This window comes from Colias croceus, chromosome 20 (assembly GCF_905220415.1).
Source record: "Colias croceus chromosome 20, ilColCroc2.1".
NCBI classification, from domain to species: Eukaryota; Metazoa; Arthropoda; class Insecta; order Lepidoptera; family Pieridae; genus Colias; species Colias croceus.
Window position 1 is genome coordinate 1,394,612 of NC_059556.1, and position 13,560 is coordinate 1,408,171.

Here is a 13,560-nt window from a genome sequence, read left to right on the forward strand (position 1 = left end):
ATTCATTTGAAATGCTACTGTTGTTGTAGAGCATGTTGTAGAGCAGTGGTGGCTCAGTGGTGAGACCTCGGACTTCGAATCGATAAGTCCGGGGTTCGAGACCAGGCGAGCGTGCAAGAAATAAATTGATTTTTCAATTAATCTGCGCATGTTGTAACATCACCACTGCTCGAACGGTGAAGGAAAACATCGTGAGGAAACCGACATGTCGAAGAATTAAAAAGTTCGACGACATGTGTCATCCGCCAACACGCACTTGGCCAGCGTGGTGGATTATGGCCTGTACCCTCATAGGAGGCCCGAGTCCCAGCAGTGGGAACGTATATGGGCTGATGATGATGATGATGATGATGCTGCTGTTGTAATGGCGCTCCAAAGTTGACTTTAATTAAATTTAATTAAGAAATATTTTAAGAATTACTTTTTCAAATTACCTTTCTCTTTGAATTTATATTTTAGGTTTTATGGCACTCAAATGCTTTATAAATAAAATATAAATTCAACAAAAAAGGTCGTGTTCCATCGTTACAATATTGTATTCACTGAAAAGTGCTTCATATTGGTTGAGATGGTTGTTAAATCATCTCAATAGATGGCGTGCGGTGTGTCCCTTAAGACACATAAAACTGAAGGAATAGAATAAATTCGATTGCTCCGGCGGGTCACGAGTGGCTGAGTTGGTCAAGCATCCGCCCCTGAATGGCGCGAAGGATGCGGGTTCGAGTCCCGCCTCGTGATCGAATTTTTTCTATTCTTTATAAATTTATACCTTTCTCTCATTCAAATTTATCTGTTTAATTTGCATCTGGATTTTTTCTTTCGTAGCCGTTTCATATTGATCAAAATTATTGCGTGCGTTATTAACATAATTTATTCAAAGCCTAGGCAAATGGCAAAAGTCAAAACGCTTGTCATCTATTCGTATAGAAATGGTCCGGTGTGAACAGAGTTCACTAAATTCTAGGACCTTTAAAACTACAAAATTTCATATCCAGCAGAAAATTAGTAAAATTGTTCAAAGGAATAAGGATTACTAAAAATAAAATTCAAAATTAACTGTCATTCCGGTATGTGAATTAAAAAACATATTCCAGGTTATAAATAAATAAAAAAATAGGTGATTTCGCGATTTATACTGAATCATAAAATCATTTAGGTGTGAAGTGATTTAAGAAACGTGTGCATATTATAAGGATGGGATGAGTTTATAAATCGTTATATCTTAGAAAATGGTAGGAAGCTACATCTTAGGAAAATAATGTATTGATTCTTTTGTATAGATAATTTTATGATCTACAATTTGGGTAAAAGTGGTTATATGATAAAACTTACCGTTTCGGTAAAAATCACGAAAAACCTATTTTGACTTTTAGGAAAAAATTTTTTCGTAGTAACAGAAGGTCGGGAAATTTTAATATAATATTTTTGAAGTGAAACTTCTTTAGGCGCGTTGAGAGTAAAATTTCAAGGTCGCATCATAACAATACCGTAACGTCATGGAGTAATTCAACTATTTTGGTATCTTATAATCTTGCCAAAGAAGTGGGCTATTTAGCACCGAAATAATTTTTCAAATCAAGCGAGATTAGCGCGTTCAAACAAAAAAACATAGTATAGATTGTGTTTTTAATAATTTCACCAAATTTCGGCTGGATGGGAATTTTGGTCGTGGTCGTCGTTGTCCTTGGTAGTGTGACCGAAACATTAGCAAAACGTCATAAGCTTATATCAATTAGTATCAATAGTGGATTCTATTCTCTAGCGTTTCTGCCACTTGTCTAGAGGCCCAGAGATTAAAGTTTTGTCACAACGCCCTTGTATGCTATTCTGTAAACTTAGACTTGTTAGTAATTTTCATAAATCTCAAAATAATTCAAGTAAAAATATATTATATTACGTTAATAAGTAAATAAATAATTCGAGTAAATGTCTGATAAGTTAATTATAATGGTGTTCGAATCACTCGAATTATTCCATGTAATAACATAGATGTTTTGATTCGAATAAATCTGAAAATGATCTGACGTTCTGGCATTAAAAAGCTGTATTGCTTTTTAATAAAATATTTTGAGATTTATGTGAGAAAAATTGTCAGTCCTATATCTCCTCCAGGGGGGCCCCCTGACGATGGGGGGCCCTGGGCACTGGCCCCCTATGCCCCTATGGTAAAGACGGCACTGACTCGGTGTAGATAATTGGTAATAGGTGATAGGCTCATCATTAGTAATAATAACAAAGGGACGTAGTATCCAATAAAAATCAATAAATGCCAGTCTTAACATTTTTTATTTTATTTTATTTATTTATTTATATAAAAACATGTAACTATGTTAACGCAGATATAATAGATACCATAGCAAATTTCATAAAAAAGTAGTAGTTATAGGTACGTAGGAATAGCTGTCACAGACCACTTAGGGCCGATTTTTCATTCCATGCTTAGATTACAAAATAAAAGACAGATGGAGCGTTGCCGAACTAAACCGAATAATTTATCGTCATTTTCAATAAAGCTATGTGTGCTGTCATTTCGCCGCTGCACTGTACGTACACGGTGCTTCTGTGTTGCGTGTAATGTTGCCAGATATTGAAAAATTTCCCAAATTTTTCCCCGACTACGGAAAAAAGAGGGTTATGTTTTTCAAGTTTATGGATGTATGTATAATATTTCTTTGACACGCCCTGCAGTATTAACCGTTGGACCGATTTTGAGTTGTGAGGTTTCATTGCAATGATCTGAATTATTATGTTAGTGGCGGTAGTGACGTAGGCTATATACATAATTAATGAGAAGTCAAGTTTTAATTTTTATTTAAATTCTTTTATTACATAAAGTACCTGCCTACTAAAGTTATATATAGACAAAATAATTGTATTCAATTTTTTATTAAATAAATTACATAAGAAAAGTTTCAATATTAACTAGTCGAGAATACGGGACATTTTATTTTCATCATATCCATCATGGAGTTCACATAAATTAAATCGCTAGCGAAAACGACTATGACGTTTTTAAGCTTTATAAAAGTAACAAAATAATGTATTATGCTTATTAAAATAATCTAATAATTATCATGAACCTTTAGTGCACTATACAAATAATCACATTCACGATCGAAAAATCCAACAGCATTACCCTGAAGATCCTTTAACCATTTTACCGTTTTACCAATAAAAATGGCAAATTCATTTTCAAAATACTGGCAACATACGTTGAAGTTTTGTATTCCTTCATATCTGTAAAATTATTATTCGTATTAAAGAAATAAATCAGCCAAATAATCTACAGAAAACCTGTGAAACGATGTTTTATCTTTTTTTTTGTTTTCGGGAACAAATTTTACCGCGTTTTATTATCACAAGACGGCATTTTTTTACTAAAATTGCAAACCCTTTTTGACGTATTGCATGACACTATATGCGCTATAGCACTGGTGCAGCGACGTATTTGTTTTTGATTTCGTATTTTCTTTGACAAGGGCGACGGGCGGTTGTCATGCTCCATCTGTACTTTATTTTGTAATCTAAGATTCCATGGTTAAAACTTATTCGCCCAATAAAGTATTAGGTACACGATAATATTAAAATGTCACCCGTAAGCTGTCAAAGACGGGCAAAGAATACATTTTTGAAATGGTAGTTTAATACGTTATTCGCCGAATAAGTATTAAGTATTAACCATGGATTGAAAAACCAGCCCTTAAAATTGTAAACGGAAGTCAAGTCATCGTTTGTATGTGCCAACAATACAAAGTACAATTTAAAAAGAAATTAACGAAAAGTGTTTATTCCAATAATACTAATTTAATTTGTCATTCATAATTAATTTCGCAGGCGATACCAAACAACAAGGAATTTAAAGCAATGAATGAAGCTATATTTTGCGTTGATACTCGTCGTCGTCTTGTGCTCGTACCTATCTGTGAATACGCCATAAGACCTGGTGATTGCCTCTCCAATGGATAACAACCGTGCAAGCTCAAGTGCTTGTAATTATAGGAAGGACGCACACTGAGATGGTCTCCTGCTCTTCATTATAATTGACAAAATCAACTTGTTTACTGATATAAGTGAATGATTTTTTTTTAATCAAATGGAACGTGTGCTACTTGCGTCATCTATACCTACTTCATATTATAAAGCTGAAGAGTTTGTTTGTTTGAACGCGCTAATCTCAGGAACTACTGGTCCGATTTGAAAAAAGCTTTAGGAAGCGAGGAAGGCAATAGGGCATAGGCTTATAATATATCATTACGTTAAGACCAACCGGAGCGCAGCCACGCGTGAAAAACCGCAAAGCGCAGCTAGTAAAGAATAAAAGCATGTTCTTTTTCTGCTGACGTTATCCACTATGAGTGATAAAAGATGTACCTAAGTCTATACACATCACACAAGTTATAACATTTTTGTTATAGCAAATAAACCATAAAAACCTATACCAGCCAAAGTAGTATTTATTTTTTTCCCGTATCCAGACCTTTGTATGTTTACACCCAATCCGAACAAAAAATTTCAATTATTCATTATATTATTATATATTATTTCTACTAATTTCCCTACAACTGTAACGTTCAGTGTACGCGGTTCCTACATTTTAAGGCTCAGCCGCTGCAGGCTCTTCACATAAGTGCTCCGTTTACGAACCAACATTAACTCCCTAATTATTTGTATCCTATTCACCTTTTATTGCATTCGATATTCATGTTCCTTTAATATCATTATAATTCGTTAAATAGTAAGTGGATTTTTTATTTACAGTCAAGTAGTTAGAGAAGTCTCGAATGTTCGTTAAATGAACTATGAGTAGGAAGTAATTTTTCATCTGGGTAAAAAAGATAAGCTTTTGTTACTGAAAATTTAATATAAATTATGATAAATTTGATACTTTTGGTTTTATGGCATTCATAACCGTGGCGTATTAATTCAGAATGTGAAACAAGTAATGAACAAAATTTCTAAGTTTATGCCTTATGTCTCTTTAGTTATTCTAAATTCAGTTTTAAATAAAATATTAAACCAATTTCAGCCACACCGGTTTCATAACTCCAACTTCCGTTTACGTTTCCAATAAATAACAATTAGGTTTGTGTGTGTGCTACACGCGAGCTGTGCATTTTTAATTTTCAATATACAATCTTGGCCTTAAATTTTTATGACAAAGGGAAAGCAGTGGGGTGTTATAAGATAACTACTTTAAATTACAATTCACAAATAAAACCAATAATTTTTATTTTCAGTAAAAGCTTTTAATTTCTAAATGTTTTATTGTTTGTTAGTTTATTATCTAAGCATAGAGAAAACACCAATCTAGATACTAATATTATAAAGCTGAAGAGTTTGTTTGTTTGTTTGTTTGAACGCGTTAATCTCGGGAACTACTTGTCCGATTTGAAAAATTCTTTCGGTGTTAGATAGCCTATTTATCGAGGAAGGTTATAGGGTATATATCATCACGCTACGACCAACATGAGTGGAGCCACGGGGGTGAAACAGCGCGGAGCAGCTAGTATTTCATAAGACGTTCAAATAATCCTTACTCTACAATGTTTCGAATCTACGCGAAAGTAACTAATAATTATTTTAGCCAACATTTCTTAGCATAGAAAGGGCTAAATGGAAATTTCTTTAATACTTTTAATTGAGTAATTTCACGCATCTGCCGTCCCTTGAGTTAATTCGGACTCGATTATGTACCCTAATATTGAACGCAATTAAAACTTTCATTCGGATTTTATTAATATTTTAGAATTGTTCTAAGAAATTCCCTTATATTTTTGGATCTGCTTGGGAATTTAAAAACGTACGCCGTAATCATTATGCTATTGTTATTTTTTAATACTGAGACTAATTCTTAATAATATATTAAAACTTAAAATTGTGTAGTTCTTAAACGATAATTTCATAGATTAGTTACCTATATTTATATACGAAAATTAATAATATTTTTTTTTGTTTGAAGATAAGATGGTTAATATATAAATTTATGAATTTATAGCCTGTGTTTATTAGATTCACTAAAATACGTATGAATGATTGTACTCCAGAGTAAATGAATTTTATATTCACCTGCCCTCATAGGATGCCCGTGTCCCAGCAGAGGGAACGTACCTATATGGACTGATAATGATGATGATCCTGAAAACGCTTATTAGCTTTTTATTTTAGTAAAGTAACTCTTTAATTTGTGGAATATAATACCTGGATAAAGGTACACCGTATAAAATATCCTATTTTTGTCTAAATTATAAGTTTGATAGAGCTTACGAATAACACGACTAAATAATTGAACGCTTAAAATTCACGGGAACAATCAATTATACGAATACGCCTAACAAAAGTTACCTTTGAGTACGTTGTTTGCCGTTCAGTTCTTATTTATAGACACGGACTGAATTAGTTTAGTAAATAATATTTGATGGATTTTGGACTGTACTGAGATTAAAATGAAGTTAATTATTACAGTATTACTATCAATTATGATTTACTTACTTTTTTATGAATAAAAATGTTTGTATTACCGAATTGGATTACATTCTCATATAATTTTCATGATGTAGATGCTTGTGAGACTGAATTGACTATTGCCATGTTTTCAGAATCTTTGTTTTTATCTATTGTTTTTATTGAACTTTAGAAAAGGACTTATTCAACGTGCATTTGATAAGAACTGACGGGAAAGAGGAAGGGATAAAAAAAACTCAGTTAATCCGTTTATGATTACAAAACAAAATAGTATAATAAGTAATTTGTTTACGACTATACAACTTTGTTATTTTTAATGTAATTTCATAAATAAATTTTCCACTTTATTTTTTCTAACCTGGTCTATAAATACACTTGCCCGGTGTTTTCTCCACCGCCTACAGATGGCGCGGTGATTGATGGCGACCAACTTAATTATTATACGTTTATTCTTAAAACCAGCAGTTAGCTGTAACAATGGAAACTTCTGGAAACTTTGGAATTTTTTGACGCCATTATCGAGCTAATGTGGCGTAACGTGTGGTTAAGATTTATTAACGTGTTTAGGTTTAGACTTGTTAGTTTCGTGAATATAGAGTAGATTACCGTGTAAGTAGATTGATATTATATTATTATATCATGAATAATGAAGATAGTTAAAAAACACGCTTAAACTGAAATTATTGTATAGTCACCGATCCTTGATAAAGGCGTTTTTATCTACACCTACGCGTATGCGGCAGCGAATCTCTGCGAAACTACTACTACTAAATAAAACTAAAGAACCCTTTATTTTAGTTAATATTAATTAACTACTTGAGAGATAGGATAGTTTAAATCTTAAATCGTTTTAGAGAAAGCAGGCGAAGCCGCGGGCGGTAAGCTAGTATAATATATTATAATCTGTCTATATATTTTAGTTTTCACAACATTTAGAAATAAAAATAGGAATAGAAAAAATCTTTATTGAAAAAGTTTTAAAATAATACAGTTAAAATTTGGGGAAATTAAAGCCTGTGTTAGTTAAAAACTGTGTTGCAAGCTTTAGAATCCCCTCACAATTTTAGTAGATTGATTGCCTTTTTCTACCTTGATATCATTGATCAATTTTGATATGTAACATTATTATATTACAGAAACCTTCAATCAAATCAAGCGTAGCACTAATGATGTTGAACCTATACACACCTAACTTTATTAGGGCCAAGAATAGAACTAGATTATGTTTGATGTTCAATACAACACGCTACATTCAATTAGTATTTATTGTCGTTTGTGTGTAATTATTAATCTTATATATAAAAATGAATCGCAAAATGTGTTGGTAAGCGCATAACTCGAGAACGGCTGAACCGATTTCGATAATTATTTTTTTATTAAATTCCTTGAAGTACGAGGATGGATCATATGTAGAGAAAACGTAAACATGTACCACGGGCGAAGCCGGGGCGGACCGCTAGTACAAGTAATAGAATTCTTGTATGAAGTAATATTCTTAGACAACATTGAGATAATAATATTACTACGTATGGAGGAGACACCACGAACAAAATCTGTGCGCCAAGCGAGGCGGCGCGGGGCGCATTTTTTGCTCTAAGTTTTAAAAATTATTATCTAGTTAGGTACTTACCGATGAAAAGTTATTCCTTTGCATTTTTCCGTATTACTTATTTATATTATTTGTGCAATATCGTTACACACACGAAGGCTTATTTGATGCGTTTCACTTTAAAACAAATAAAAAATGAGCGTGACGTTCGCGCCAATGAGCGAGCAAGCGACTGAGTGCAGTTAAGCCATATGGCTTATGGTGAGCGGAACATAGACGGTGTCGTCTCCATATGTATATATCTCAATGTTAGACAATGAATATCTGTGGTCTAATGGTTGAATTTGCTATTTTATTGAATGACTAGCCTTCTAGTCATTCAAAGCAATATCAGATTCAACCAGATGACGGCGACAAATATAATGACACGCTCTATTTATACTGAAAAATAAATCCATACTAATATAATAAATGCGAAAATAACTCTGTCTGTCTGTCTGTTACTCAATCACGCCTAAACTACTGAACCAATTTGCATGAAATTTGGTATAGAGATATTTTGATACCCGAGAAAGGACATAGGATAGGTTTTATCCCGGAAGTCCCACGGGAACGGGAACTATGCGGGTTTTTCTTTGACTGCGCGGGCGATGCCGTGGGTGGAAAGCTAGTTAATAAATAACCTTAAAAACGCTGTATGTACTAAAATAACTAGTTTGAAGCTTGAACAGTAACATATGCGTCGAATTTGTAATCTCCGCCAAGAAAAAAATAAAATCGAAATCACCCGCGTCACCTACTTTATAATAATAAAAACATTCCAAGAGAAAATACTGCAGAAAATATATTATAATGAAATACTACTTGCAACACATTTCAACAACCGAATTAATTCCCCAAATAAAGCCATTGACACAAGACAAGCATTGTGCGATCGCAGGTGTGTAGACGGCCTAATATCTCAGAAATACGTTTCGCAAATACAAAATCCATGATGTGATTTCTTTTGAAGGGAAATGATCAAGGAACACACATGTTTGATGTTTAATATCATTTTTATAAAGGGAACGCAGTTTATTCGACATTCTGTTACGGGATTTGATTCTGAATACACTTTTGCAAAGAGAAATTATTAATGTATATGAAAAATATCAACAAACAAAAATATTAAATGATGAAAATATATTTTATTAAAATAAATTATTATGATAGCAGAACACAAAGAAATGCACACCATGCAATGATTAAAATGTATTTTGTATAAACCTCTAATGTATTATTTTATGTATTTAATAGTATATAACCCGAAATGACGAGTAAATCGTCAAACACCTAAAGGCGGTTCGTCTTAAGTGGGTTGCACAAGTGCGAAACTAAAGTGTTCTATCAAAGTCCTTTCTCTGAATAAAACTAAGCAGTAATTTTAAGAACGCCATCGACCCTCTGGGAACTATGGTTCCGTATATTATCACGAATTTCCTAGAAAATACATACTTACTTTCGTCTTGACTGACCGGTTGGCTTAGTTGGTAGTGACCCTGCCTTCCAAGAGAGGCCTTCCTTTCAGAGGTCGTGGGCTCGATTCCCACCCAGGGAAAATATTTGTGTGATGAACATCGATGTTTGCTCTGTGTCTGGGTGTAAATTATCTATGTTTATCAGCCATTAGGCTTCCATAACACAAGCGAAAGCTTAGTATGGGATCAGATCGTGCCGTGTGTGAAAATTGTCCTGAAATCTTTTATAACAAAGCTTTTTCGTAATTCTAATTGTATCAATTACGAAAAAGTTTCTAGAAAACTATGTAATAAGTGTTTATCAAAGGGTTAATATTTTATATCAATTCCTCTTTTTCGGAATGTTGGTCCTTCTGAGAAGAGTCGTCGAGAAATTGGCACTTCTATAAGTAATTTCACGGAAAAATGATTATCGTGAATGTTCATTGCAATACTTATTTTATTATTTTTAATACTAATGGTCACCTAATCGTCGATACTCAACCATAATTATTAAATTAAAAAAACATTATGCATGCACTCTTTCTCTAAACTCTAAGTGTGCTAATTTTCACACTGCAAATCGAACAAATATTCGGTTCAAAGTTTTCCCTTGACATAATGTTTAATTCTAAATGATAATTACTTGATAATTATAAAATTAATTAAACGCTTTATGTTTAGCACCTATCAAAATACAAAAAAAGGTTTACCAAAAAATACAGTCGAATTGAGAATTTAAAGACGGTTGAAAAAGCCAAGAATAAACATTTTTTTAGTATCGTTATTAGCCCAGGAGGACTTCTACAATAAACAATGTATTGATTGCTACGATATTCAATACATCTCATTTTCTGTAGTTATCTACATAATATCTACTATGTAAAATTTAATTGTAATGTTGACATGATTTTAAAAGCAACTAAATTCTATTACCGGTTCTTCTCCATAGATACTGCTTTCCGAATCGGTGGTAAATGTTTAAAAATGTTATGACGATTCAAAGGTGATTTTATAAGAAATCTTATTGAATAAATAAATGAGTTTGAGTTTGAAAGAGAGCTTATAGTTAATCTTGTACAAGGAACTGACTAACTAGCCCAAGGAACCCCAAACAGGTCGATAAACCGTGTCCCAAGTACTACAGTAACAATGCCAATTAGCAGTAACACTAGTGGGATTGCGATACTAGCGATGTGCTGCGGTTTTACTTGCATTGCTTCGGTTAATCAAGCGGAGCAAATGGGTAACGTTTCGAAATAGGTATCTTTGTGAATAAAAAAAAGATATAGAGCAGTTGATAGTGTTTTATTTTAGTTTTAAATAGCATTTGAAGATAATGGAGGATATGGTGTAAATAACAAAGATGGTGTAAATAAAAAAGGCTATTAATATTACAAAAAATACTGTCTCGGCTTACCTTTGGGAATCCCAATTCACCAAGGAACTAATAAGTGCTACGGTACCTAAATAATTAAATAGTACGGTGGCCGATGCTCTTAAATCCAGTTTTACGTAAAGTATTACTAATTCTCATCTATAAATATTCTACAAAAAATTGCAACCGAAGAATATAACGAATAGTTTGAAATAACTCAACCCAATAGCCAGATCCACGAAAACCTTGAAGAAACATTTAAACCGAAAAAGATCGTTCATAACGCAATATTTTATATCAATATCTTTTATTAGCATCCCTTTCTAGCGGAATGTCGGCGAAAATAATTCGATCATTTTTGTCCCACGGCCCACAATTTATGAACCATCTGGACATATTGCTAGATGGGTTAGGACGATACCCCATATCGGTACGCGGATTTGTGGTCCGTTAGCGTCAGCAAAAACGATTTCAATTGTCGACTAAATTCGATTTTGTTTGCGAATTGTTTTGGTAAGTCGTATTTTGGTACTGACTGTAGTTCTACACAATATATAGGCAAAACAACAGACGATGTAGACTGTACATTAATGAATAATAAAGAAGTGACTGACATCTAAAGTGTCCAAATTAGGAGGTACACCTTCGAATGCCTTCCTATTTCAGTGGATTCCTGATTAAAAGTTTAGCTATTAAAATATGAGTGTTAAGAAATTAAAGACATTTTAACGGATTTTAAACGCGATTTATTCATTATATTATTTACCCGACGTTTCGAACACTTTACAGCGAGCGTGGTCACGGGGAGACAAAAATCCGTTAAAAAGTCTTTGATTTCTAAATGTATAGGTAATTAATTTACTCGCGTAAAATCAAACACTAGAAAATACTTATGAGTGTTAAGTTTATTTAAAAAATAGTATACAGTTGTTATTGATTAAGTAGCACTAAAAATCGTGTAGAATTACACTTATATATAAGATCGATTCAAATAGGTATGTGTTAAAAATATCGAGCTTTCACATAAGTTTTTAGTTCTTTACGTTTAGTAGAATATTTTTACACAAAGCTTAAGCAGGAACTGCAAATCGATTGTAACGATACGTTCACCAATACCAAGGTTATAAAGTGTGTGTATTTATAGAAATAATCGATATCTATTCAGTTTACCTAACCCGTACATGTGGAGGTGTTCAAGTTTGATGCCTTCAATGTACAAATATATCGAACGGATTTCTAAAGACACGAATAGGTTCGATTATGGTTTTTTTTATTCTTTTTAAAGGTATAGTATGTTAGTTTCTTTGCCAAGTTAATAGCGTTCACGAATTGATGGATTTTAGTTTGTCATGAGATTAATAATTTTAATTCTGAGTCACTGCATGTGCAAACATTGCCAAAGTCTGAAGATTTTCGGTGGGAAGTCCTAAATTTGTTCTTTAAAACCTATCCAGTGTTCACAATAAAATATAAAAGGCTTTCCTTTTCCTAATTAAACCACTTTAGAATGTAGAACCAACAAAAGCCTGGTTAATAGCTAACAAAGGGTGATTGGCCTATATCCTCTATTCACCAGAACAATAGCCTAAAAAATTGAACTTAACTATACGATTGATTAGCCACCTGCGCTCTGCATGTTTAATGGTCTACATAACAGGTGCCTACACAAGGGCTGGGGCAGATATGGCGGAGCGCAGCGTAGATCATTTTTTATTGTCAAACTATTATCGACATTGTCCTCATTACAATCATATTCAAAATCAAATCACAACAATTTTTTCCCGAGGAGCATCGAAGCGATCAGGTATCATGCTACGTTTTTGAATTTTATTTTAATGAGGACAATGTTGATAATAGATTGACAATGAAAAAAAAAAGACAGGTAAAGCCACAACTCCGAGCCCGTCGGAGTGGGGAGCGTGAGGTTTTTTCTTTACGGAATTTCTCGATTCGGTCCCCGCGCTCTAGGCCCGCGACAGAAGCTTTGCAATAACTTAAAATGCTCTGCGCTGCGCTCCGCCATATCTGCGCCGGCCCTAACCCTACATGATCTATTTGTTTGATTGCATTTATACTTGCAATGTTTAATTTTTATGTGTTGCAAATTTATACTTACATGGCATTGCTATTTATACCTGTAACCTGTAACCTAACAATAGCCTTTTGCAGAAATGGAAGACTAATTGAAAAACAAAATACGTAACCTATGTCATTATTAGATTTAATAATATGTTATTTGATGGAATTATGTAATTTATCCAACCATCCATCTTAGACCACATCTTAGCTTTCCATCAGGCGAGATTGTGGTCAAGCGCTTCCCTATTAACAATATAAAAAAAAAAATCTCACAAAATAACAAAACTAGCTTTTCTACCAATTTAGTATTTCCCTAGTAGGCTGACATTTGATACCATAGTACTTGTAACATCTTAATCTAGAACTAAACCCCGTCTCGAGATATTGCAGACTGCAAGGGAATTCAAAATGAAGGTTAATTATTCAAAGAGATCATTTGCTCAAAGTGTAATTGTAACATTGCAGGAAGTTTTTTAAAGGAATTCATTATGTATTTTTAATAATTCCTTATGTTTATAGTTTGAGAAATTTCTTAGGAATAGCTTCTGCTAATCATTCATTATATACTATTTTTAGTTAAAACATAAAAGCGTGGT

At 33.1% G+C, this 13,560-nt stretch overlaps 1 protein-coding gene across 1 annotated transcript in view; it reads right to left on the reverse strand.

The window, feature by feature from the left end:
• LOC123700648 (Bardet-Biedl syndrome 5 protein homolog) overlaps positions 1–13,560 on the reverse strand; it is a 216,404-nt gene that overhangs the window by 11,349 nt on the left and 191,495 nt on the right. The window lies entirely within an intron of this gene.